The sequence below is a fragment of the Castor canadensis genome, chromosome 6 (assembly GCF_047511655.1).
Source record: "Castor canadensis chromosome 6, mCasCan1.hap1v2, whole genome shotgun sequence".
In the NCBI taxonomy this organism is placed as follows: domain Eukaryota; kingdom Metazoa; phylum Chordata; class Mammalia; order Rodentia; family Castoridae; genus Castor; species Castor canadensis.
In genome coordinates, this window is record NC_133391.1 from 8,886,607 (window position 1) to 8,912,889 (window position 26,283).

The following is a 26,283-nucleotide window of genomic DNA, read 5'->3' on the forward strand; positions in this document are numbered from 1 at the left end:
TCAGAACAACTCTAAGAAAGTTTAATTCATTCCCGGGGCCTTACCATCTGTGGGCTTGGATGAAATCATAGCACCTGGAATAGAAAGGAGGATCCTCAAACTTCTTTTCCAGCTCATGTTTATTTCATAGATGCAGGACCTCAGATGCAAAGGCCACGGCAGAAATTGCTCCAAATTCCTCCATGGGAATGGAAAACACTGGGCTGAAAGAATTTGGAAAATTAGAATGGACATTCCAGTTGACATAAAAACATATATACAGAGGCACATAGGAAACATATACACCTGCCTGACACTGTTGGCTCAGCCTCAACCCAGAATTGCACATTTCTAGACATGTTCCCCTTGATTTTTTTCCTTTCCCTCCAGCTTCCCCTCCATCTCAGTTCATTTAGTGATGCAGACTCCTTTCCCAGTTCTAAACCCAGTATATACAAAGATGGAGATGTACTGATTGGAAGGTTTTTCCTGCTTTATTCTTTTGTCAAAATAATACAAGCAGTGATCCAGCCATGCCAGGACTTTCTACAAAGTAAGTTATGGCTTTATGTTACTTTCTTCCATTTGATTTCTGAAAGAATACTGCCCAAGTGATCTGTGAAACATAGAGCATTGCTGATAATAACCCCAACATGGCACTTCTTCCCCTACCTTCCCAGAAACATCCCTAACTTATTTTGTGGTTATGGTGTACTTTTCTTTCAACAGGAGCAAGTATATTCTTTTTTCTTTTTCTCTTTTCTGTAACAAGGCTGAATTCTATGCATTTGCTCCACCATCACTGGGATTCCTCCAGCCTGGGCTGAAAGCTAGCACCAAGAGATCATCCTTAGAAAAGCAATCCAAGTCAATTGCATGTGTTCTGTACTGAGACACTAGAACAAAATTCCCCTTCTTGTAGATCAACGCTGTGATAACATTTCTTTACTCACAAATGTATCTAATAGTATCTCTACTGAGAAGTTCTGTACTTGTGCCCATGGTCATGAAAACACTTATGACTGTAGACATCCAGTTACTGTTTCAAATAAGATGCGTGTCATCCTGGGATGCTGTGTCAAATCTGGAAATGCAAGTACAGCCAGAAATAAATGATAAGCCCCGTGAGATTTTTCCCCTCCAATTTAATACTACTTCACTTAGACACTTCTTTAAGATAAAACTTACAAAAGCATTTGTGGTAGGTTTTTGGAATATCATTAGTTTTGAAGACATTACCATGAATCTATGAATCACTTATGTAGATGGACATTTTCACAACTTTGAGCAACTTTTCCTTTGAACAAGTTCCATTAGTAGAACTTTCTCATAGCCATTGAAATCTATAATTTAAAAAAGAAAAGAGTTTCTTGTTCCTGGGTAAGTTTTTCCAGTTGGTCTGAGGTGCCAGTTATATTGTATTTATGTCTTTTGCCACAGTATACTTATTTCCCCCTCATGCTTTATGTGATTGCTTCTTATTTGAGTAATTGACAATTGCACATTTTCTCTTTGTTTGGCTATGGTACTACTATATTGATTGTGTGACCTCTTCATGTATTCAGTTGAATCTCCAGGTGAACACGCTCATCTTCTGCAAAATAGTGCCACCTGATTCTTACTTTTCATTCTTTCTTTACCTCTAATTTATTGTATATAAAATAAACTAAGAAATTCCAGAAGCATATTAAATTCTGGTGTTATGAAAATTATGGTCTTCATTCTACCGCATGCTGTTTTTGTCACTGTGACTATGTACTATAGTTTCAAGGCAGTTTTGACGTAGCTTTGCTAGTTTTGCTTCTTAACCTTTTGTTGATTACTATTTGTAATTTTTTGACAATTTTTGTGTTTATGTTTCAAGGATATTTTAGTATTATTTCCTTTTTTGTTTGTCTTTTTCTGCTTTTGCTATCAGGCTAATACTGGAGGTAAGATGTATTTAGCATTCAATGTTTCAAGTTTAATTTACACTACAGTTTCAGAACCATTGGTGTTATTTCTTGTCTTAAGTTTTGGGAGAATTTAGCAGTGAATGAATCCAGTCCTGGGTGTTACTTTGTTGGGAAGTCCTGTTAATGCTTCCTATCTTTGCACAATATAAATCTATTTGGGTTTCTTAGATCCTATTCTTTCTATTAGTTTGTCTTACATGTGTAGAAATTTATCCATTTGGTCAGATTTTCCAATTTATTTTAATACACTTTTCAAAATATCCCCTATTGATCCTCTGGATTTTGGTGGTATCCAAAATTCTAATATCTACTTTTTCACCTCTCACTTTATTTACTAGATTCTTCTCTCTGTTTTATGTGGAGGATCAGTATGAATAAGGATTGTTAATCTGATTTGTCTTGTAAAGGTACTACTTTTTTATTTGATTATTTATACTGTATAAATATATAATGTATAAATGTATAATTTATTTTACATTCCACTTCAGTACTTCATGTCTATTTCCTTGCCCACTTACTCAGCTTGGAGTTTTGTACTTTATGAAATTCACCATGTGTGATTCTTCCTCCATTCTCATTTGATTGTATATTCTTCTCATGGGATTTAGTGTTTCCCTGACTCTATTGATTTTGACCATTTCTTCTTCATCTGTGAGTGGGATTCCTGAAAGTATCTTCTGCAATATTGGCTAGTGAGCAGGAAAAATTCTTTTATTTATGGTTATGTGAATATAATAAAATCATAATTTTGTTTGAAATTGAACCCATTTCCTTTTTTTACATTTTAATATTATTTAAGAGCTGTATGTGGGGTTTCAATGTGACATTTCCATATATGGATGCAATGTACCCCAGTTTGGTTCATCCCCTCCCTTCTTTCTCTTCCCTGTCCCCTTTCTTAAATTGACTTCATCAGGTTTCATTGTTCCATATTCATACATTTACAGAATACTCATAGCCATCTTCAACCTCCATTACTTTTTCATCTTTCCCTCAACCTCCCACTGTTACTCTTCCCTTAACAACATGTTTACATTCCTGACCTTCAATGTCTAAGGCTCTTTTGAATGTACAGGGGGCTTACCTTGGTATTGTGCCACTTAATATGTCATAATTGACTCAGTTTAACCCCCTTTGTTACTTTTCCTTGACCTTTATCAATCACACTGCATTGGTCAACAGTTTTCAGAATGTTTTATTGTGTATTTTTCTTACACAGTTGGAAAATATTTCAATATTATTCACTTCCTATCATTCTCTTCCCTTTCCCTCTTCCCTAGTACTTCCAACACTGCCACATTTGAATGATGCTATGTGTAGATTGAATATACATACTGCTTGCCAGTATTTGTATTTGGACCTATCTTCCACAGGTTAGAGAAAATATGTGACCTGTGTCTTTCTGAACGTGGCTTACTTTGCATAACTTCATGGTCTCCAGTTCCATCCTTTTACCTGCAAATGAAAATGTTTTATTCTTCTGTATGACTGAAAAATATCCATGGTGCATGAATATCACATTTTCTTAATGTTTTCATCAGCTGTAGAGAATTGGAGCTGTGTCTATAGCTTTGCCATTGTGAATAATACTGCATTAAACAAGGGTGTGCAAGTGTGTTTATTGCATCCTGATATACAGTCATCTGAATATATGCCCAAGAGTGATATTGCAGGTTGTTATGACAGTTCTTCTATTAGTTTATTGAGTTACCTCCCCACTGCTTTCCACATGGTTGTACTAATTTAATACAACCAAGGAACAGTTTACAGTTCCTCTTCACATTCCCATCCTCACCAACATTTGTTGTTTTGCGTTCTTGATGATAGCCATTCTAAGAGGAGTGAGGTGAATTCGTAATGTGGTTTGATTTGCATTTCCTTTATAGCCAGGGACAGTGGGATCTTCTTCATCTGTTTTTGGCCATTTCTGTTTCTTTTTTAAAAAAAATTTCACCTCAGGTCACTTGCCCATTTCTTCATTGAGTCATTAGTCTCTGGGAGTTGGTTTTAGATTGATGATGCTTCCAGCTGTTTTATATTGAGCTTTTCTTCTCCAACATTTCAGTTTCATTCTTTTGTCTTTGCTGAATTTCTCATCCATTTTATTGGCGTTTTCACACCTATGTGTAACTGACATTTTCACTTCATTTGTGCCTTGAGTCTCTAAGAGCATTTATCATTGACAAAACTGGACATTCGATTTCTTTGCTGCCTTTTGCCTCATTATACTATGTTGTGCAGTTGAAGTATTATTAACACAATATCCATTGTTTGTACTCAAAACTTTCAAAATAGTTTCTTCTATCTTTTTGAAATGGAAAGTGCACAATTATAATTTATAGCCATGAGACTGTGAAACACTGCCTCAGAGCTCTTTGGACTGATATAACTGTGACCTTGCTGTTCTTAAATGACTGGTGCAATTCATCAGTGGATCCATTAAGTCTTTGTTTTTTCTTTGAAGAGGATTTCTATTTTCATTCCGTCTTTGTTATTCATCTGTCCAAGATTTCTATGTCTTTCCAGTTCAGTTCTAGTAAGATGCATTTCCCTAATTTTTTTCCACAACTTCTAGACTTGCAATTTATTGGCATATACTTCCTTATGATCGTTATTGAGCTATTCTCTTTTTGTTGTGCCTTTCATCACTGGTGTTATTTAGTTCATTGTTGTGTCCATTTCTTAATCTAGGATCTCCTCAAATTATGAAGATGTCTTTGCCATTATTTCTTTAATCTCCATTTCACTTTCTTCTCTGATCATAATTATTTCTTTTCTTGTACTAATTTTGTATTTAGTTAGTTCTTTTTTCTAGCTCATTGAAGAGTCAGTTAAAGGATATTATTTGCAGCTATTCTTATTTTTCTCCAATTTATGCATTGATTACTATGAAGGTTTCTTTTGGCGCTGCTGACACTATATCATACAGTATGGTGTTGCATATTTTCTTTTATTGTGAGAAACATTTTAATTTCCTTCTTGATTTTTGCTTTTGATCCATTGAATTCTCAAGTCATTTTTAAATATTCACATACATCTTCAATCTGAGGTTTTCTTGTTGACTTCCTTTTATGGTTTTGCCTGAAATTAAGCTTTACATATAGTTATATTTTTAATTTTGACATTTTCCTAGGTTTTATGATATGATCCATCCTTCACCATTTCCATGTGCTGATAAGAAAAATGTGTATTTGAAGATGATGCCTGGATGGTAAAGTAGATATCTATTAGATATGTTTGGTTAGAATGCAGTTTAACTTGGAATATTTTGCTATTGATTTTCAGTCTGGATCTCTGTCTATTGCAGGTGGGATATTAATGGATTTTCCAGTTTCTGAATCTGAGAATTCCTCTGAATATAGAATCATTAAGATATTCTTTGTATATTTGAGTGTTCTGATATTTGATGAATGAATATTTTTAAGAAGGTTGTCTTGCTGAAGTAACTCCTTTATCATATTATGACCCTCTGTGTGCTTTTATATTGCACTGACTTAAGTATATTTTATCTGATGTTAATATGGTCATTCCTGCTTTATCACAGCTTCAATGTCAGGCCATGCTTATCCTAAGAGTTGAAGTGAGATTCTTGGGAGTAACATAGAGTTGGGTCTTGTATTGTATCCATTCATTCACTCTGTGTCTCTAAATAAGAAAATACATTCCATCCACATCCCCACTAATTCTGTTTGATCAGATCTCCCTATAGCCAGGTTATAACTTGTTCCCCAGTTTATTGCAGACCCCCTTTGCATCCTCTTTTAATAGTCCATTTCCGTGGTTAAGAGAATTGTTGCTGCTGTATGTTTTGACTCTGTGTTCCATACTTTTGGTTTGTCTACAGAAGTATTTCAATTAGTGAACAAGATGGGCATTATGAAAATATCAGTTGATAAAAGCAAGCTCTTTGGAGTACTTTTAAATAAAAACAAACTAACATAATCATGATACAAACATAGAAATAAACAAAAAATGAGAGACTTGATACTCATAAGAAATACAGGGGTTAAACACAATAAATATACATAGAAATGTATCAGAATGTCATAATAAAAACCCTCCTTAGATTTGTATATACATGAATATATATAAGCATATTTATTTTTTTGTATACACAATATGTATATATATATATTTCCATGTAATAATTACCCCATGTTATTTCTTGCAGAACATGTCTTGTGTGACAATTCTGTCACATTTATTTCTCTAGGGAAGTCTTTATTCTTCCTTCATGGCTAAAGGAGTTCTCTTGGGGTTTTTTATTTTGTTGTTGTTGTTGTTGTTTTATAAACAGTATGATATTTTATTAAAGGAAATTTTCAGATTAAACCAATTATTCTAAGAACCTTCATTAACTTTTTTTATTCTTTTATTATTCATATGTGCATACAATGCTTGGGTCATTTCTCCCCCCTGCCCCCACCCCCTCCCTTACCACCCACTCCGCCTCCTCCCTCTTCCCCCCACCCCCTCAATACCCGGCAGAAACTATTTTGCCCTTATCTCTAATTTTGTTGAAGAGAGAATATAAGCAATAATAGGAAGGAACAAATGTTTTTGCTGGTTGAGATAAGGATAGCTATACAGGGAGTTGACTCACATTAATTTCCTGTGCGTGTGTGTTACCTTCTAGGATAATTCTTTTTAATAGGAGATCTTTTTGTGTTACAGGTTTTTGTTTTTGCTGTTCTTCTTGTACTTCTTCTTCTTTTCCTTCTACTCTTCCTCCTCCTTCTTCTTCTCTGTGAAACTCAAATAGCACTCCATGACTGTATGTTTGTGCTGAGAACTCCCATCTTAGGCCAGCAGGGTTAAACTTATATTTATTTGTTACTAATCTTTTTTAAGCTTGAGAATCTTCTCTTTATCTTTCACCTGTTGACAGTTTCAGTATACTATGGCTTCAGGCAAACTTGGTTTTGCTTACCTGTGAATGCTTAATTTTGATCCTCCTCTACCTAGATATTTGTATCTTTCTCTATGTTGGGGAGTTTGAATGTTATTATTCATTTGAATAGGCTTCCTACATTTTTGGCTTTCTCAACTGCTTCTTAAATTCCGATAGTACAAATATTTTCTCTTTTGAACTTTTTCAAAGTAGCCATAAGTCATTGTCAACTTCTTCATTATTGTTCTTCAGTTGTGTGTTTTAAACAGCCTGTCTAAAAGAACATTTGGTCTTTCTTTTGTTGATCTGTCTTGCTATTCTTCACTTCTGTCATGTTTTTAAATTTTGCTGAAAGTATTTAAAAACTCAAGAAATTCTGTTTGATTTTTTTAATTCTTTCTTTGTTTTTATTAAGTTTTTCAGTAGAGTAATGAAACATTTCTCTTTGTTTTCTTCCAGTTCATGGAATTTGTTTCTTTAAAATGGCTCTTTTAGTTCTCTGAGTTTTCTCCCCTTCCCAATACTTCCTGATCTCCTACTGTTACCTCATTTGGAGAACAAGGTGAGGTCATAGTTTCCTGAAAGGTTCATGATACTTTTTGACATAGGATGTCATTTGGCCTTTTGAGTATCACGTATTTATTTACTTCAGTCTTCCTTCCTTTTCTGGCTTCATTTGGGTCTGTCTTTGAAGAAATTCTAAGAATTTGGTATTTCTTTGTCTTAGCCTGTTGTCATTTACACTATATCCTTGAAAGGTTTGCAGGGAATGGTTTGCTGGTATATTATTACTGTATCATTAATGGACACAAAGCAAAATCAAGCCTGTCACACATAATCTGTTCCTGTGTTGAAAATGAAAACACATACAACAAAGTGCAAAGAGAGAAGACTATACACATCTGAACCTCTCCCTGTTGACAGAGTAGGCCCAGATACCTCATCCATAGTCACTAGTCTAAGGTGATAAACTGTGTGATGCTGCTGGTTCCCAAAACTAATCACTGTGGTTGGAGCAGTTCCAAGTTTCCCTGTCATTCCTATGATAACCAAAGTGATCAGGCTATGTCACATCAAAATCCTTTATCCACCAAGACACACACAACACTGAGTTAAGACCAAAGCTCACTCTTATATTCACTTCCTATTGCTGTGAGGACTTATACCCAAAACTCTGCCGCCAGTCACAGATGATGTGAAATGGACGAGCAAATATGCAAGATACTGGCACTACATATCTTCCAAATGCAGTGCAGGTGTTCTAGAAGTTCTGAACTGGAGGGCAGTTTGATTTATATCACCCTGTATTTGAAATAAATACACAAGCAACAAGTTCAAGAATAAAAATTATAATCTTAGTATCCAGACTTACACACTATAAGCACTGTCTTACACCATGTTATGGGATTGAGTTTGGAAAAGTGGTGGTAAAGAAGATACCAGTTAACTGGGCTGATGGTATTATGGACCATGTTCAAGTCTCATGGTCACAGGACCTCAGATAATGGTTAGGCAAGCAAAAACAAAATTTGTGTTCCTAGGGAGGAGGTAGTTGTTAAGAAACTGTGATTTCATATAGTCAGGTAACATCCTGGGTTCATTTAACAACAAATATACATTTTCACACATGTGGCATAGGAAAAGCCAAGCATAATTTGCACCACAAATTTTTCAGTCAGATGACAAAGCAATCTCCCCTACCTTCTCCCTTCCCCCTCACCTTTCCTTCCCCTCTCTTGTCCCTCTTACAGCCTTCTCATTCTTCCCTGCCCTTTCCCCCTACCCTAAACCTCTCTGTCTCCACCCTCTTTTATCTCCCCCTCTCCCTCTCCCTTTCTTTCCCTGTCCATATAAAGACTTGAATCTCATTTGTGGGACATTATTTTTTATGACCTAACCTAAACCAAAATAAAAACACATATTCTTAATGGATACAAATAGGCACTGATTATGTGACATATTAAATTTAGAGACACACACATGAATGCAAAGACATCATTGCTTTGGATTTGAACAGATCACGTACTTATTATTCCTAATGGACAATACAATGGTTTCTATGCAGGCTTTCCTTAAAGAACTACCAGTTTGTTCTAGCCATGGATTTTGACATTGAGGAGATCAACAGGAACCCCCTTCTTCTACAGAACATATCTCTGGGATTTGATATCTATAATGTCCTACACACTGAATGGTAGACATTGACAAATTCCTTCATTTGGCTTTCTGGGAGTGAGAAAATTATTCCTAATTACACCTGTAGAAGAGAGAGCAAGTCTGCAGCAGCACTTACAGGATCTTCATGGGTAATATCTGCCCAGATTGGGACACTGCTGGAGCTCTACAAATTTCCGCAGGTAAGGGTGTGAGTGGGATGGGGATAGATGAAACCATGGCTTCTTTGCTACAATTAACAGGTGTCAGGAGGAACAAAAGGATGAGACTTGATTTTATAAAGTTCTCCATTCTTAATGCCAAACACTTTATGGACCACCATGTTCCCTTTTGTTTGGAATGCAGAAATGGGAGAAATTGGAGCAGATAGTAGGCTTTCTTAGATTTCTGAAACTGACTTATGGTCTTCTAGAGAGTTCTTATGAAGTGTAATGAGCAAACCTTATTTTCTACCTCTTTTCTTCATGCTTAGTACGTACCAGGCCTCAGATTGTACTTCTAGACTGTCCTCTTCTTCATTTGGCTTCCAATTTCCTTTTCCCTTTAGATTACCTTTGGGCATTTTGATCCTATCCTCAGTGACGATGACAAGTTCACATCTCTCTATCAGATAGCTCCCAAAGAAACATCTCTAGTCCTTGGCATGGTCTCCTTGATGCTTTATTTCAGATGGACCTGGGTGGGCCTCTTCATTTCAAAAGACCACAGAGGTTTTCAGATTCTCTCAGACATGAGAGAAGAGATGGACAAGCACGGAATCTGTCTTTGTGGAAATGATCCCAGTCACCATAGTGTCCTTTTTTCCAAATGCCTGGTCAAAACATCACCAGATCATAAAATCATCAGCAAATGTGATCATCACTTGTGTTGACAGTGATTTCTTGGAAGGTTTAATGTATAATTTTGGGGAGATTTAATGATAGGCAACGTCAGAGTCATGAATTCTCAATGGGATGTAACAAGAAGTAATAGATATCTAATTTATACTCATTCCATGGACATCTTATTTTTTCACACCACCATGGAGACATTTCTGGTTTCAGAAATTTCATCCAGTCAGCTAACCCTTCCAAATATCCAGAAGACTTTTACCTAGCTAGTCTATTTTTAGTGTTTTTAAGTTGCTCATTTTTTGAGTCTCAGTGTGGAACTTATGAGAAATGTCAACACAATGCACATTGGTGTTTTCTGTTGAAACTGTCATTTTGATCCTCTGATCATGATATTTTGGTTCTCTAGCTTTTCCTTTGTACTACGTCATTGTTGTACTTGTGTCAAGAAGCAGGATTAAGCCAATAAGGAGGTTTTCTCAGTTCAGATTTTCTGTCTTAACCATGGAATCCAGTTCATCTTAGGATGATGCATCTCTTTTAGCTGCACCCCTCTCTGAAGAACATTCAGTTTAACAACCCTGCTGGAGACCAAGTGATTTTGGATGAGAAAAGGAAATTGGAGGCAGAGTATGACATTCTCAACTTTTGGAATTTTCCAGAAGGTCTTAGACATAAAGTGAAAGTAGGAAAGTTTTCCCCATATGGTCTACATGGTCAACAATTATCTCTACATGAGGATCTGATAGAATGTTACTCAGGAACTTTAGAGGTGGGTTGGATCAAATCATAAAGCTTTGAATTTCACACATCAGCAAGCAATACTTGTTTAGATTTAATATTCTTGATGTTGATTCATGATCCAGCAATGTTTGGTTGATAACTTGCAACTTAGAGTTTATTCTTATTAAGTCAATCATGGGTGAGAAAGGAACACATTTGTTTACCAACATGTTTCTGTGTTGATATTTTGCAATCGTAAAATACACACAATAGCTGTAACTCAGCTGTCCTTCACTGTGACAAAATGCATGAGAAAATCAACTTCTAATGAAAAACAGTTTATTCAGCTAACAGTTTTGAAAGTTTCATTCTTGAACTTGGCCTGGTCCTTTAAGGTCTATGGCAAGGCACAGCATCATGGTTGGAGCAGGTAGCAAAGTAAGTACACACCTCATGACAACAGAGGAATAAAGACAAACACGGAATTTTACCTGGGGTACTAATATCATCTTTAACTGTGTACTTCTAATGACCAAATTTACTCCCACTAAAACAAACGCTTAAAGTATCCTTGCTTTCTAGAAAGCACCAGGGCTGGGGACCAAGCCTTTAACACATAAGTCATTGTGTCAATCCTGGCCAGAATTTAATAATGTGCAATGAATTTGTAGGACTTGTGTAGAGAAAATTAATATTTCTTAATGATCCAATTCAGCAAAATACTCTAATTATTGAAATACTATGGAAATGCCTGTGCAACCAGAAATGCCTATCTGATTTTCCTCAGAATCCTCACTCTGTTTTCAGTGAGAGTTGTGGCCCTGGATTCAGGAAATCCCCTCAGGAGGGAAAGGCTCCCTGTTGTTTTGATTGCATCCCTTGCCCTGAGAATGAGATTTCTAATGGGACAGGTAAGTCTGTGACTTATGGAGAATCTCCCACCCGCCCTTAATAATTTCCAATATTCCTTGAAGTGGGAAAAGCCCTACAAGTGGAATGCATAGGAAATGTCTACCTACATCCAGTTGGCAAATGAAATGACACAAAGGATCACATTGGCCTTTGAAACAACACAGCCCATATACCATGATTTGCATATTTGATTCATTGCTATATTAATTTTATGCATTACCTTCTCAAGAAAACACCTTGCACCTCTCCTTTCTGCATAAGTTTGATCTCTATCATGGAATTTGGGAGAAATGTTATGGAAAAATATCTTCCTATTTGTACCTCACAGTGAATACATGGTTCTTGCACATGTTTATTTTCTGAGTGCTTGTCAAAATTCTTGACAAAGACCAAGTATTCAGAAAATTTTTGTTTGATTTAAGAGATAGGTTTATCTATATTGTAAGAAATTCTTTGAAAGCTTCAGAGGGCAGACTTGGGTGCTGGTGGATCACACATATACACCTATCTTCTTGAAAGCTGAGATCACAGGATTACAGTTCAAGAAAAGCCCAAGCAAACAGTGTGAGACCCCATAGCAAAAACAACCAGATGAAAATGTACTGGAGCTGTGACCAAGTGGTAGACTGCTTGCTTTGCAAGTACAAAACCCTCAGTTTCTACCTCAACCCCTCCAAGGAAAACAAACCAACATTCCACATGTAAAAAGACATACAACTCATAATGACATGAACTCAAACCTGTGTAATAGGTCTACAATGAATACACAAAGACCTACTGCAAAAGTGTCATAAACTTGTACAGAGATACATGCACACTAATATTATGTTAGATGAGTGGGGGAAATGTCAACTAGATTTTTATGCTATGAATTTTTGTAATAATCACAAAACCTGAAAATGGTTCCATCTGGCAGAAACCCAGAGGAAGTTGGATGGACTGATGTAGAATAGAGATACAAATGAATAGGGAACATTTCAGGATGCCACAGTTATCTTATTACATTTACAATGTCCAGATTTATGTTAAATACTACATGCTGCAAACACTTCTAGCATGTTTTAAGGTTTTCATTTCCTTTATGATTCATATGCAGCTTAGTTAAGCAGCATACTTGCATGATTTCAATTTCACTTTTAAATATATTGAGATTGACAACACAGTGCAGATGCAATTAATTTGCATTTTTCATTCTTTATGACCATGGGGTTTAATGTAGATTCACTCTGCTGAGAAAAAGTTCACTATAAAAAAATGCCACTATCTTCAAGCTTATACATTAGCAAATACTTCTTTACACATACCACAGTTTAAAGAACAATTTAAACAAAGATTATAAAAATATGAAAATATTATTAATGGAATAATTGTAATTGGAATAAATACTCAGGCATCTAATTAGCAATGCCAGACATTGTATATAACAAGCACATATAACAATCTAGAAAAGGAAAAGCAACCTAAAGACAAAGAAACAAGGGAACAAATACAAGAAGATATATTTAATGAGTTAACATAATAAAGGAAACTCAAAGTTAAGGTATATTCTAATATAAATAAATATGATTTATAAAAAAATCCTTAATAAGAATGTTCACCAAGAAATTGTAAATTTGTAACAGGACATACTTGTGAAATTCTGCAGAATTATGTCATCATCATGGGTGGATATGTTGTTGCGTACCTGTAATCACAGTTACTCAGATGGCAGATGTAAGATGATGACGGTCTGAGGCCAGCCCATGCAAAGTTAGCATGGTACCCAATCTGAAAAACAAACTAAAAAAGAAATGGGCACAGAGGGAATGGCTCAAGTTCACATGGATATTAAGCAGAAAGCCCTTAGTTCAACCCCTTTGACTGGAAAAACAATCATAAAAAAAGAATAAGAACTTCACTGACACATTTTTAAATATAAATAAAAATCACAAATCTCAGTCACTGAACTTAAAAACTGTCACAAGGGGGAATTGAAAATCTCAAGGGTTAGAGTGTATCACAGGGATAGAGCCAATGCATGGGGTACTTGGTGCCCTGTGTTCAATCCCCAGCACCACATAGAAACCTGCACGGTTGAATATATGTAATAAGTATAAACCATAACTGAATCATCTATGACTATTTTTATGATTGTCATGAACATCACTGGTGAAATTTATTAAAATTTCAAGAATTTAAAAATGCTAATTTTCTTAAACTCCTTCAGAGAATAAGAAGAATGGGGCAATAAAATTTATCTTATGAGAAGAGCTAAACTTGGTTCCCCATGTGTGAGAATATAGAAAAGAAGAAGTATATTGGACATTTTCCTTTTTGAACTAAATTCATATTTCCTGTTCAAGGTATTTTAAGGGAACTTCAAATGACCAGACTTGGTATATGCAATAGAATTCAATTATATCTCAACTAGTTTTGATTTAAACTAGTTTCTTCAAACAGATATAATAATATCACCAACTCTAGAAAAATGTATAATTAAATTCCACACCCATTTGTATCTTAAAATGAATAGTAATAGAACAGGTCTTACTAAATAAGCAGGTGTCAATTCTCTTAATCCCATAAAAGGTATTTATAAAATCCTAAATACAGCTTCACATTTTGGGGTCCAATGTTGAAAATAAATGAGACAAAATGTTCAATATAACAATTTCCATTACACATTGTGCTGAGATCAGTAAAAGAAATGAACACATTATTTATTCATTGATTTATTTGTGGATTAATTGATTGATTAATGGTTCCAGGGTCTAAACTGGAAACCTTGGTCTTGCTAGGCAAATGTTCTACCATTTGAACCATGCTCCCAGTCCTTTTTTGCTTCAGTTAATTTGTAGATAGATACACGCTTTTTACCTTGCACTGTGATGGGCCTAAACAGCAGCCCACAAAGCTGGGAACACAGGTACCAACACCACTTCAATCTTATTTGTTGACATGGAATCTGAGTTTTTCCCCAGGCTGGCCTTGAAATGCCATCCGCCCTATCTTTACCTCCTGAGTAGCTTGGATTGAAGTTTTGGTACCATGCACCAAGCATAAAGATATTTTTCAGGAACAGAACACATAACATGAATATGATCATATGGTATTGTTTTCTATAAAATTGAAGTAAATTGTGAAATTAATCATTGAATTTACTTATGATGGAATATGAGGTTCATGTATATGAATGTATTATATTCTGCAAAGCAGTTATAAGGTATAAGTGAATTTTTTAAATAATGACATTTAGTATGTCTTACTGTATATACAACCGAAGGATAAATACCATTATTGTTTTGAAAGAACCTTGACATTAACAAGACAAATGTAGAAAAATAACAAATAGACTGGAGTTAGTGCAGGATTAAATATGATTATGAAAGACAAACTCATACTCGAATCCTACAAACAAATGTATTGATTCAGTGGAAGTGTACTCTAAACTACAATAAGCATGTGGTGAAAGTTACAATGAGTTGCAGGATGTGGAGACTTCTTCACCCAGTTAAACAGTGTCATTGATCACCTCTATTTCCTGGAATTTATCAATTATGTATGTCATAATAAAAGGGAATATAATTCTAAATAAATTTTGAGGCTTTGGTGAATAAAACTGGGTGTAGTTTATAGAGGTTTAATTTGTTGAAGTGGCATAACTTGAGTGTTTTTTGAGAATTAGAAAATGGTGTCATGAATATGTCAGATAAGTCAAGGAAGTTAAAGTAACTTTGCGTTACAATAACAAAAATGGGAAGTGTTTGATTGGAAATATTTGCTGTGTAGAATTCATTTTTATCTAAAGCAACAAAAGAGGAAAAGTTTACCATTGTGCTGTTGGGGAAGTTTGAAAACTGAACCTTGACTAATGGTAACCTGCACTCCTCGCCAGGCATGGATCAGTGTGTGAAGTGTGCAGATCATCAGAATGCCAACTGAGACAAAAACCACTGCATCCAAAAATCTGTGACCTTTCTGGGCTATGAAGATCCCTTGGGTTTGGCTCTGGCCTGCATTGCTGTGATCTTCTCTGTACTCACAGCTGCAGTTCTTGGGGTCTTCATGAAACACCGAGACACTCCCATTGTCAAGGCCAATAACAAGGCTCTCACATACATCCTGCTCATCTCCCTCACCTTCTGTTTTCTCTGTTCCTTGCTCTTCATTGGCCGTCCTAGCATGGCCACCTGCATCCTCCAGCAGACACATTTGGAATTGTGTTCACAGTGGTTACTTCTACTGCCATGGCCAAAACTCTCACTGTGATTCTGGCTTTTAATATCATGTCCCCAGGGAAAAGGATTAAGGGGCTGTTGGTATCAAGGACACCTAACTACCTTATTCCCATCTGCACACTGATCCAACTGACTGCCTGTGGAATCTGGCTTGGAACCTCTCCACCCTTCATTGACAGAGACAAAAACTGGGAACATGGCCACATCATCATTGTGTGTAACAAGGGATCAGCTGTGGCCTTTTACTGCATCTTGGGATACCTAATTTTCCTGGCCTTGGGGAGCTTCAGAGTGGCTTTTCTGGCAAGAACCTTCCTGACACATTCAATGAAGCCAATTTCCTGACGTTCAGCATGCTGGTGTTCTGTAGTGTCTGGATCACCTTCCTCCCTCTCTACCATAGCACCAAGGGGAAGGTCATGGTGGCTGTGGAGGTCTTCTCCATCTTGGCCTCCAGTGCAGGAATCCTAGGTTTCATCTTTGCTCCCAAATGCTACATTAATTTTTTAAGGCCAGAGAGGAACATTCTGTATGGCTTTAGGGATAAAACCCATTCTATATACAATGAGGCTTCTGAAGGTTAGACTTATGTGTATCCTAAACAAAAAATCAAATAATGAAGTTACACCATTCTAGCAGTTAGATACGATGTTAAAACATGTGCTTTACTTCAGTGTACTGAAAACCCATGCTACATCATCTAACAGGGTTAGAATTTCCATACTTTGCATTTCTCTCATTTTCAACATTTGATTGAATTGTGATTTTGTTATTCATTTTGTCTCATTGATTCTGAAGTCAACCCTGCAAATATTACTGGCTTCTACTTCTAATCTCCACAATGATGTTTTCTGCATTTTGGTATTTATATTTATTTTTCTCAAATTTTAGAATATATGAAATTCAATGACCTGTGTTTTGCATTTCCTTGATATATTTCTTTGATTTTTTGGCGATAGTGGAAAATTCCATGCCTGGTGTTTTCCAGGCAATCATTCTATGAAGTGAACCACACCACTATCCCTTTTTGCATTTGTAATTTTTGAGATACAGTATTGCTTTGTGCCTGGGCTGGCCTAGTCTTCCATTCTCTTATTATTAGTACCTCTCTGCATAGTGAGGAAAACAGGCACATTCTGCCTCTAAAAGGAAAATGCTTCAAGTAGAAATCAAAGTGGCAACCACAGAGTTTTTGCTTAATGAAACACTGTCACATTCAATAAATTGTTATTAGCTGGATGTAAAATGTCAATTAGTTCTGTGAACACAGCATAGAGGCCTGTACTGAGCAATGAGAAATATGGTTGTCTGAAAGGGAAATGCAGTAAGGACCCCCTGGTTTGGAAGGTTAGCTCACCTGGAAATTGGCCACTGAGAAGCCTGAATTCCTACCTTCCTCTAGGGATACTGGAGCAGTGGCCATGATTCTTCTTGATTAGAGTTTGCTATTTTCCCATGGGTAATATTGTCATGTGTGACTACCTCTGTAGAAAATCTTTCTTTCCCAGTGTGGAGCTGGGAGCTGGTCCTAGTGTCTTGAGCACTGTAGTTGAATGTATGACTCCTGAGCCACATCCCCCAGTACAGTGATGATAAAATACACAACAATCAAGTCATATCCAGTCTCCCAAAATTTTGTGAATACTTCTACTGAATGTACACAGGAGACTAGTTTTGTAGCTAAAAACTTGGCTTCTGGTGTCAAAACCAGGACCCTTAACCCAATTTGCACTTGGGACATGGAGTCAACAGAGTGTGCATTCACACACACACACACACACACACACACACACAAAATTAATAGTTACGGAGGTTAAGAAGTCCCAAATGTACCTATCACCAGCAAGTTTGAAACCCAGGTGAGCACATGGTATAAAATTCAGCCCAAAAACTCGCTCAAGATCCAATAACAGGGTAGAATCCAAGATGGCAACTACAGGAAGGAAGCAGACAGTGTGGAATGATGGGAAGATGAAAAAAGGATGGAAACCATTCTCCCCCATAAAATAAATTAGTACAGGATTCAGATGGAAATGAAGAAAACAGATACCCAGTTCAAGACTCCAACAACACAAAGATAGACTATCACAAATAACCCAATGAAGCCCACAAGAACACCCTGAAAGAAAAAATCCTGTAAGAAATCACTGAGAATTTCATGAAGATGTTACTAGATATGGTCAACCAAAACAACAGGAGGCACTCAAAAAATTCCAAGATAAAAAAAATAAAGAAGACACAAAAACAAATAAATGAACACATAGGAGCCCTAAATAAGTACCAAAGTGAAACAGAGGATACCATAAATAGAGAGATAAATGAGTTAAGGAATAAAATAGACAATATTAGAGTATGTGATCCATGATAAGGAAAAGCTCAGAAAAAAATTAAGCAGAAATACAAAACAAAATGGAAGGCAATTCCAGAAGAATAGAATAAGCAGAAGACAATCTCAGAACTTGAAGATGAAATGGAAATTAAGGAAAAACTGAAGAGGTATTACTCAAATAACTCAAGACCTGTGAAAGGAATATGCAAGAACTCACGACTCCATCAAAAGACCAAATCTGAGAATCATGGGCATTGAAGAAGGAGAAGAGGTACAAGCAAAAGTAATTCGTAATATAGTCAACAAAATAATAACAGAAAATTTCCCAAATCTAGAGAAAACTATGCCCAATGAGGTACAGGAAGTCTCCAGGATACTGAACAGACTTGACCAAAATAGAAGTACCCCATGACATATTATCATTAAAACAACAAGCACAGAGAATAGAGAAAGAATATTGAAGGCTGTAATTGAAAAAACAAATAACATACAAAGGTGAACCTATCAAAATCACAGGAGATTTCTCAATGGAAACCTTAAAAGCAATGAGCATGGACTGAGGTATTCCAGGAATTGAATGAAGATACTTCAAGCCTAGGATATGATACCCACAAAGCTATCATTTAGAATAGGTGGAACAATAAAAGTCTTCCATGATAAGCAGAAACTAAAACAATATATGACCACCAAGCCACCAATACAAAAGTTTCAAACATCTGCACACAAAAAATGAAAGCAAACAAAACCATGGGAGGACAGGCAGTACCAAACCAGCAATGTGTTGCTTACAGGAGACCCATCTCATCAACAGAAAGAAGCACTGGCTTAAGGTGAAAAGCTGGAAGAAGATTTACCAAGCCAATAGCCCCCAAAAACAGGCAGGAGCAGCAACACTTATCTCAGACAAAGTAGACTTCAAGCTAACATTAATCAAATGAGATAAAGAAGGACATTCCATACAAATACACCAAAAGAAAATAACAATTATCAACCTATATGCACCCAACATCAATGCATCCAATTTCATCAAACATACTCTGACGGACCTAAAACATATATAAACACCAACACAGTGGTGGTCGGAGAATTTAGTACCACACTATCACCAATAGATAGGTCACCAAAACAAAAAAATCAATAAAGAAATCTAGATCTAAATCACACCATAGATCAAACGGACCTAGCTATGGTCTACAAAATATTTCATCCAACTTCTGCACAATATACATTCTTCTCAGCAGCCCATGGGACATTCTCCAAAATTGATCATATCTTATGATACAAAGCAAACTTCAGCAGATATAAGAAACCAGAAATAATACCATGCATTCTATCTGATCATAATGCATTAAAACTAGAAATCAACAACAAAAGCAAAAGTAAAAGCATGCAAACATCTGGAAGCTGAACAACACATTGCTCAACAATCAGTGGGTCATTGATGAAATAAAAGAGGAAATTGAGAGGTTCCTGGAAGTTAATGAAAATGAAAACATGATCTATCAGAGCCTATGGGACACAAGAAAGGCAGTCCTCAGTGGAAAGTTTATAGTCATGAGTGCATATATCAAAAGGACAGAAATATATCAAATCAATAACCTAATGCTACATCTCAAACTCCTAGAAAAACAAGAACAAGCAAATCCCAAAACAAGCAGAAGTAGAGAAAAAATTAAAATAAGGGCTGAAATCAATGATATAGAAACAAAAAAAACCACAAAGAATCAATGACACAAAAAGTTGGTTCTTTGAAAAAATGAAATAAGATTGACAGGCCCCAGGCAAACCTGAGAAAAATGAGGAGAGAAAAAACCCAAATCAGTAAAATCAGAAATGGAAAAATGAGATAACAACAAACAACAAGGTAACCACCAGAAACCACTTTAAGAACATATATTTTAATAAATTTGAAAATCTTCAAGAAATGGATAGATTTCTAGATACTTATGATCATCCAAAATTGAATAAAATGGACATTAATTACCTGAATAGATCTATAACACAAAATAAAATTGAAGCAGCAATAAATAGTCTTGCAAAAAGAAAAGTCCAGGACCTGATGGATTCTTTGCTGAATTCTATCAGACCTTTGAGGAAGAACGAATACCAACCCTTCTTAAACTGTTCCATGAAATAGAAAGGGAAGTAACAGTGCCTAACTCATTTTATGAAGCCAATATTACTCTCAACCCAAAATCACACAAAGACACCTCCAAAGAGGAGAACTATAGGCCAATCTCCTTAATGAACATCAATGCAAAAATCCTCAATAAAATAATGGCAAACTGAATCCAACAACACATCAGAAAGATCATTAATCATGACCAAGTTGGCTCATCCCATGGATGCAGAGGTGGTTCAACATATGCAAATCTATAAATGGAATACAGCAAAGACAAAAACCAATTGATCCTCTCAATACATGCAGAAAAAGCCATCAACAAGATCCAACACCGGTTCATGATAAAAGCTCTAAGAAAACTAGGAATAGAAGGAATGTACCTCAACATTGCAAAGGCTATATATGACAAACCTATAGCCAACATCACACTTAATGGTGAAAAACTAAAACCATTTCCCCTAAAACCAGGAAGGAGACAAGGCTGCCCACTATCCCCACTCCTATTCAATATAGTACTGGAATTCCTAACCAGAGCAATTAGGCAAGAAGACCTATTTGCAGATATGATCCTGTATCTTAAAGACACAAAAAACTTTACCCAAAAACTCCTAAACACTATAAACAGCTACAGCAAGGTGGCAGGATACAAAATCAACTTACAAAAATCATTAGCTGTCCTATACACCAATAATGAAAAAACTGAGAAAGAATATATGAAAACAAATCCATTGACAATAGCCTCAAAAAAAATCAAATACCTAGGAGTAAACATAACAAAGGATGTGAACAACCTCTACAAGGAGAACTACAAATCCCTGAAGAAAGAGATCGAGGAAGACTACAGAAGGTCAAAGATCTCCCAAGGTCATGGACTGTTAGAATCCACATAGTAAAAATGGCTGTACTACCAAAAGTAATCTACATGTTTAATGCAATTCCCATCAAAATCTCAATGACTTTCATTACAGAGATTAAAAAATCTACCCTAAAATTCATTTGGAAACACAAGAGATCACAAATAGCCAGGGCAATACTCAGTAAACAGAGCAATGCTGGAGGTATCACAATACCAGACTTCATACTATATTACAAAGAAATAGCAATAAAAACAGCATAGTACTGGCACAAAAACAGACATGAAGACCAGTGGAACAGAATAGAGGACCCGGATATGAATCCATACATCTATGCTCACCTTATTTTTGACACAGGCACCAAAAATATACGATGTAGAAAAGACACCTTCTTCAACAAATGTTGTTGGGAAAAGTGGTTATCCATCTGCAAAAAACTGAAACTAGATCCATGTTTATCACCCTATGCTGGTATCAACTCAAAATGGATCAAGGACCTTAATATTAGAACCTAAACTCTGATGTTAGTACAGGAAAAAGCAGGAAACACCCTGGAAGTAATAGGTATAGACAAGGACTTCCTCAATAGAACTCCAGCAGCTTAGCAACTAAGATAAAGCATGGACAAATGGTACTACATAAAATTAAAAATCTTCTGCACAACAGAATACATGGTCTCTAAACTGAAGAGACCACTCACAGAGTGGGAGAAAATATTTGCCAGCTATACATCAGACAAAGCACTAATAACCAGAATATACAGGGAATTTAAGAAACTAAACAACCCTAAAATCAATGAACCCATAAAGAAATGGGCAAATTTCTTCTCAAAAGAAGAAATTCAAATGGCAAAAAAAAAAACCCATGAAAAAAATGCTCACCATCTCTAGCCATAAAGAAATGTAAATCAAAACCACACTAAGATTCCACCTCACCCCTGTTAGAATACCCATCATCAAAAACACCACCACCAACAGGTGTTGGTGAGGATGTGGGGAAAAAGGAACCCTCTTACACTGCTGGTGGGAATGCAAGCTGGTGCAACCGCTCTGGAAAACAATATGGAAGCTTCTTAGAAATCTAAACATAGACCTGCCGTATAATCCAGCAATCCCACTCCTGGGAAAATACCCAAAGGAATGGGACTCAGGTTACTCCAGAGGCACCTGCACACACATGTTTATTGCAGTGCTATTCACAATAGCCAAGTTGTGGAAACAGCCAAGATGCCTCACTACTGACGAATGCATTAAGGAAATGTGTTATTTACACACAACAGAATTTTACTCAGCCACAAACAAGAATGAAATTTTGTCATATGAGGGTAAACGGATGGAACTGGAGAACAGCATCTTAAGTGAAATTAGCCAGACTGAGAAGGCCAAAAGTCACGTGTTCTCTCACATATGTAGAATATAGATATAATATAATATAGATATAATATTGTTTCAGCAATATGCTGAAACACTGGACACGCTAAGGGGAAGTCACACATAGGAAGGGTAGGGTAAAAGAAGGAAACTAAGCACTTGAATATGGGTGATATAGTTTCTATAGAAGAATGAATATAGAATTCTTAAATCAGATGAAGCCACCATAAGACAGGGACTAAGGTAGAATGAAGAAAAATAGAGGAGATGAACCAATTGAGGTTGTAATACATATATACATTGAAATATCACAAGGGAATTCTCTGTCTCAAACTACCAAAGGTCCTGCTGTTTTTTTTCTTTTTTCTCTTTACTCTTCTGCAAAATCAGAGACCAGTAGGGCAGAACAGGTCCTGCCCAGGGAGGAGGGCTGGCACCAGTGAGAGGGGGCAGATGGTGGGGAAAGGGGGTAGGAGAGTGAATATGGTGCAAAAATGTGTACACAGGCATGTAAATGGAAAAATGATACCTGTTGAAACTGTTCCATGAATCGGGGAGAAGGGGGATAAAGAGTAGCGGTGGAAGGGGTGAATTCAAGTGTGATATAGTTGATACACTGTAAGAACATTTGCAGATGCCACAATATCCCCCAGCCAGCACAACAATAAAGGGGAAAAAAAGCAGTGCTATCTATGAATGGAAGGAAGTGCCACCTTCTCAACATATCACTAAGGCATTTGGAACTTCTTTTACATGTTTTCTTGCAACACTGCTTTTTGTCCAATAATAAGCAATTTGGAATAAGTGGCAAAAATGCAGAATCTGTTCATACTAAGGGAACGATGCCCCATCCTCAAAGTGCTTTCAACGAATGTGAACTCATTCCTCCTAACTCTGTGTCTGTTAGAATTACTGAGTCTTTCCCATACTGTTTGTATGCTTCTACTGAACAATCTATAATAAGCGTTTGAAAATTCATAGTGGGGGAGACATTTTAATGCTTTCAACTAATGGAGAGCAAGATATAAAAAAGACACTTTTGCCCTCATGTTTATTGCAGCATCATTCACATGTGTGGAAGCTTGGAGTCACACATGTGGGAGCTTGGAGTCACGTGTGGGGAAGCTTGTTGTTGGGGCTGATCTCCCTTCCTTGTGTCCCTCCCCCAAACTCCACATTCCCCCATATATTTGTGTCCTTCTATATGGCTTCACCTCAGTGCCTGGGACTACCCCTGTTAGAACATCAGGAGGTACCCTAAGATGCCACAGTTCATTCCATCCCAAGTGGCCTTGTTACCTGTGACCCCAAACCAGTCCCTCTCCCATGCGTTCATTTAATAAATGGTAATCCTACTGCATCCAGCAGACAGGTAGAAATGGGGAACAGCTGTCTACCCCTGGTGGTGGTGGGGTGGCTGCAGGTCCTGATGTTCACTTTACACCATCAGCACCCAACTGCCCTGAGTCACCCATCACAAGTCGCCATAGAAATGGCTGCCAGCTGTCACCTCCATAACCACTCCACCACTCTAGTGCCCCAATCTTCGTGGTGCTCATTCTGCTTCACAGTGGACACACAGCAGTGGGGGCAAAAATAGGAACCCTCCCCTCTTCACTGGGATGCTGGGGTGTCAGGAGACTTGAGTCTCCCCCAAGGCACCAGTGAGCTGAGCAAGCTGCTCCCCTTTTCAGCAACTTGGTGGAATTCTGCCAGGGCTGGGTCTAAGCTGTGGATGGACAATATAAGTTCCAGTGGAGAAGGCACTGTCTGAGCTTTGCTCCACCACCTGCTTACTGGATGACATTGGACTATCTCTGAGCCTCTGCTTCCACTTCCTGAGTGATGTGGCCATAGGGGCCCTGCCTGTTGGGGGCTCAGAGAAGGATGGAAAAGAAGAGGACCACAGAGAAGCTAGGTGAGGAGTGGGAGCACCACTTGCTGAGCTGGTGAGAGAGCTACTCTGAGGGACCCTGTGTTGCACACCCAGGAAACCTCAGCTGGGCTCAGGCCTGAACACCAGGGCAGCTGTTTGCCCCTGTGGTCGCCCCTGCCAGTGGGAGTAACCAGCCTCAGGTACCTTCTGCCCAAATCCCGCACAAACTCCCCTCAAAGTCTTCCAGGAGCCACAATTCTGCGCCCAACCAGGTATGTTGCGCCACCTGCAGGCTTTCTTCAGAACAGCAGGGAATCACTACTGAATCAAGGCCTGTCTCCTAGGACCCAGAATCAGTCTTTGCTATCAAGGGGAGATGCAGGCCTGTGCTCCAGGCTGAGGAGCCATGGCCACCTTTTGTTTCTCTCGACAGTGTCTTAATGACCCTACCCTGTTATGGGCCATTAACATCCACACTCCTTCCTGCACCCTTACACCTCTCCTTCCCGCCACCCATAATTATGCCCTAACCAAGAACTTTGGGCCTCAAGCCAGACAGTGAGGGGAACAGGTCATACACCACATCATCCCTCCCTTAGGGAGCTGCCAGTGATGGGTGAGCTTGTCTTTCACTTGGTCACTGTGACGAGCCACAGAAGGAGGCACAGAGCCAGGAAAAATTGTGGGATGGGGTCCTGCTTGTGCTTGAGGGCCTGGGGCTCCTAACAGGGAAGGAGGGGGCACGGAGGGAGCAATCCCACAAAGTGGGGCAGGGGTCTTTCTAGGCTAGATCCTACTGTTGGAGACTGCCGAGCTTCCCTCAGGCATCAACAATGACGTGCCAGCGCCTCAGAGCACACTGCAGCCCAGGAACCAGGACTTCCACCCTAATGCCTGGGTCCCCAGAGAAGGCTCCCTGTCCCCCTCCCTGTCAGGCTTGACAGCCAGAACTGTCAAGGGCAGGGCTTTTACTGGACAAAGAGGCCAGGTGTGGCCTCCAGATCCTCCACCCATAGGCCAGGGACTGACAAGGAAGGGAGACCCCTGGCAGAGTGATAGGTGGCCAGGGGAAGAGAATCAGGTGGCCTTCATCCTCCTAAAGGGGCTGACGGGTGTGAGGAGAGAGGCAGACTCAGGTCAGCTATGGGGAGGGTGGAGGCCTACCACCTGGCCCACTGCTCCAGGTACTGTCCTCAAGATCTCACCCCAGAAGAGTGACCACTTTCTCCTCATCGCTCTTCTGGGACTGAGAAGAGGAGGTTTTCCCCATCCTGCCAAGGACTCAGGCCCCAAGCCCCGGATGTGAAAGGCAGAGTGCAGGGGGAGGAAGGCTCTGGGACTTCTGACCAGACTTTTTGTAACCAAGTAGGAGTAATTCCAGAGGTGACTAGCAGATGGCGCTCATAGTCCACAAATTATGATGCTTGGGTGCTCTCCCTCTGGCCCTGGAATTCAGAGCAGGTGTGGCTCCCCTGCTGGCAGCTCCAAGCCAAGCCCTTCCTCCTTGATCAGTCACCTGTAGCATGGGCAGGAAGGCCATGCTCAAATTCTTCCTCTCAACTAGCAAACCCAGAGCAAAAAGAGCAGCCCCAACTTAGAGAGCAGACCCACACCTCCTCTGTTCTTGTCCTCCATTCAGCCTGGAGCCCTGAGCTCGACAGATACACCTCATAGAGGTTCCTGGGATTGCTGAGAGGCGACACTGGGGAACACTTGCCACAAGCCCAGAGCTTGAGCAGGGAGACCCTAGGACATGAGGGAGGGACTAGGGTGAAGAAACATGAGCTATTAGCTGGCTCTGCGACCTTGACCAAGGCACCAAGCATTTCTGAGCCTCAGTTTCCACATATGCAAAATGGGAGCAAAAGAAGTTCTTGGGATCTTAGACGTGAACATGTTTGAAGATTGCTTGTCAACACTGAATACCAACAAACCTGGGTGACGGTGGAGCCTTTGTCCCTTTGGGGAGTCTCCCACTAACAAGGGTGTATGGGGGACAGTCTAACCAGGCAAAGCAGGTTGTGTGGCATAGCACCCTGGAGGCAGCTCA

The 26,283-nt window shown here is 38.3% G+C and overlaps 1 pseudogene; it reads left to right on the top strand.

The window, feature by feature from the left end:
* LOC141424255 (vomeronasal type-2 receptor 116-like) overlaps window positions 1–25,539 on the top strand; it is an 80,227-nt pseudogene extending 54,688 nt beyond the window's left edge.
* Window positions 25,540–26,283: the final 744 nt, after the last annotated feature.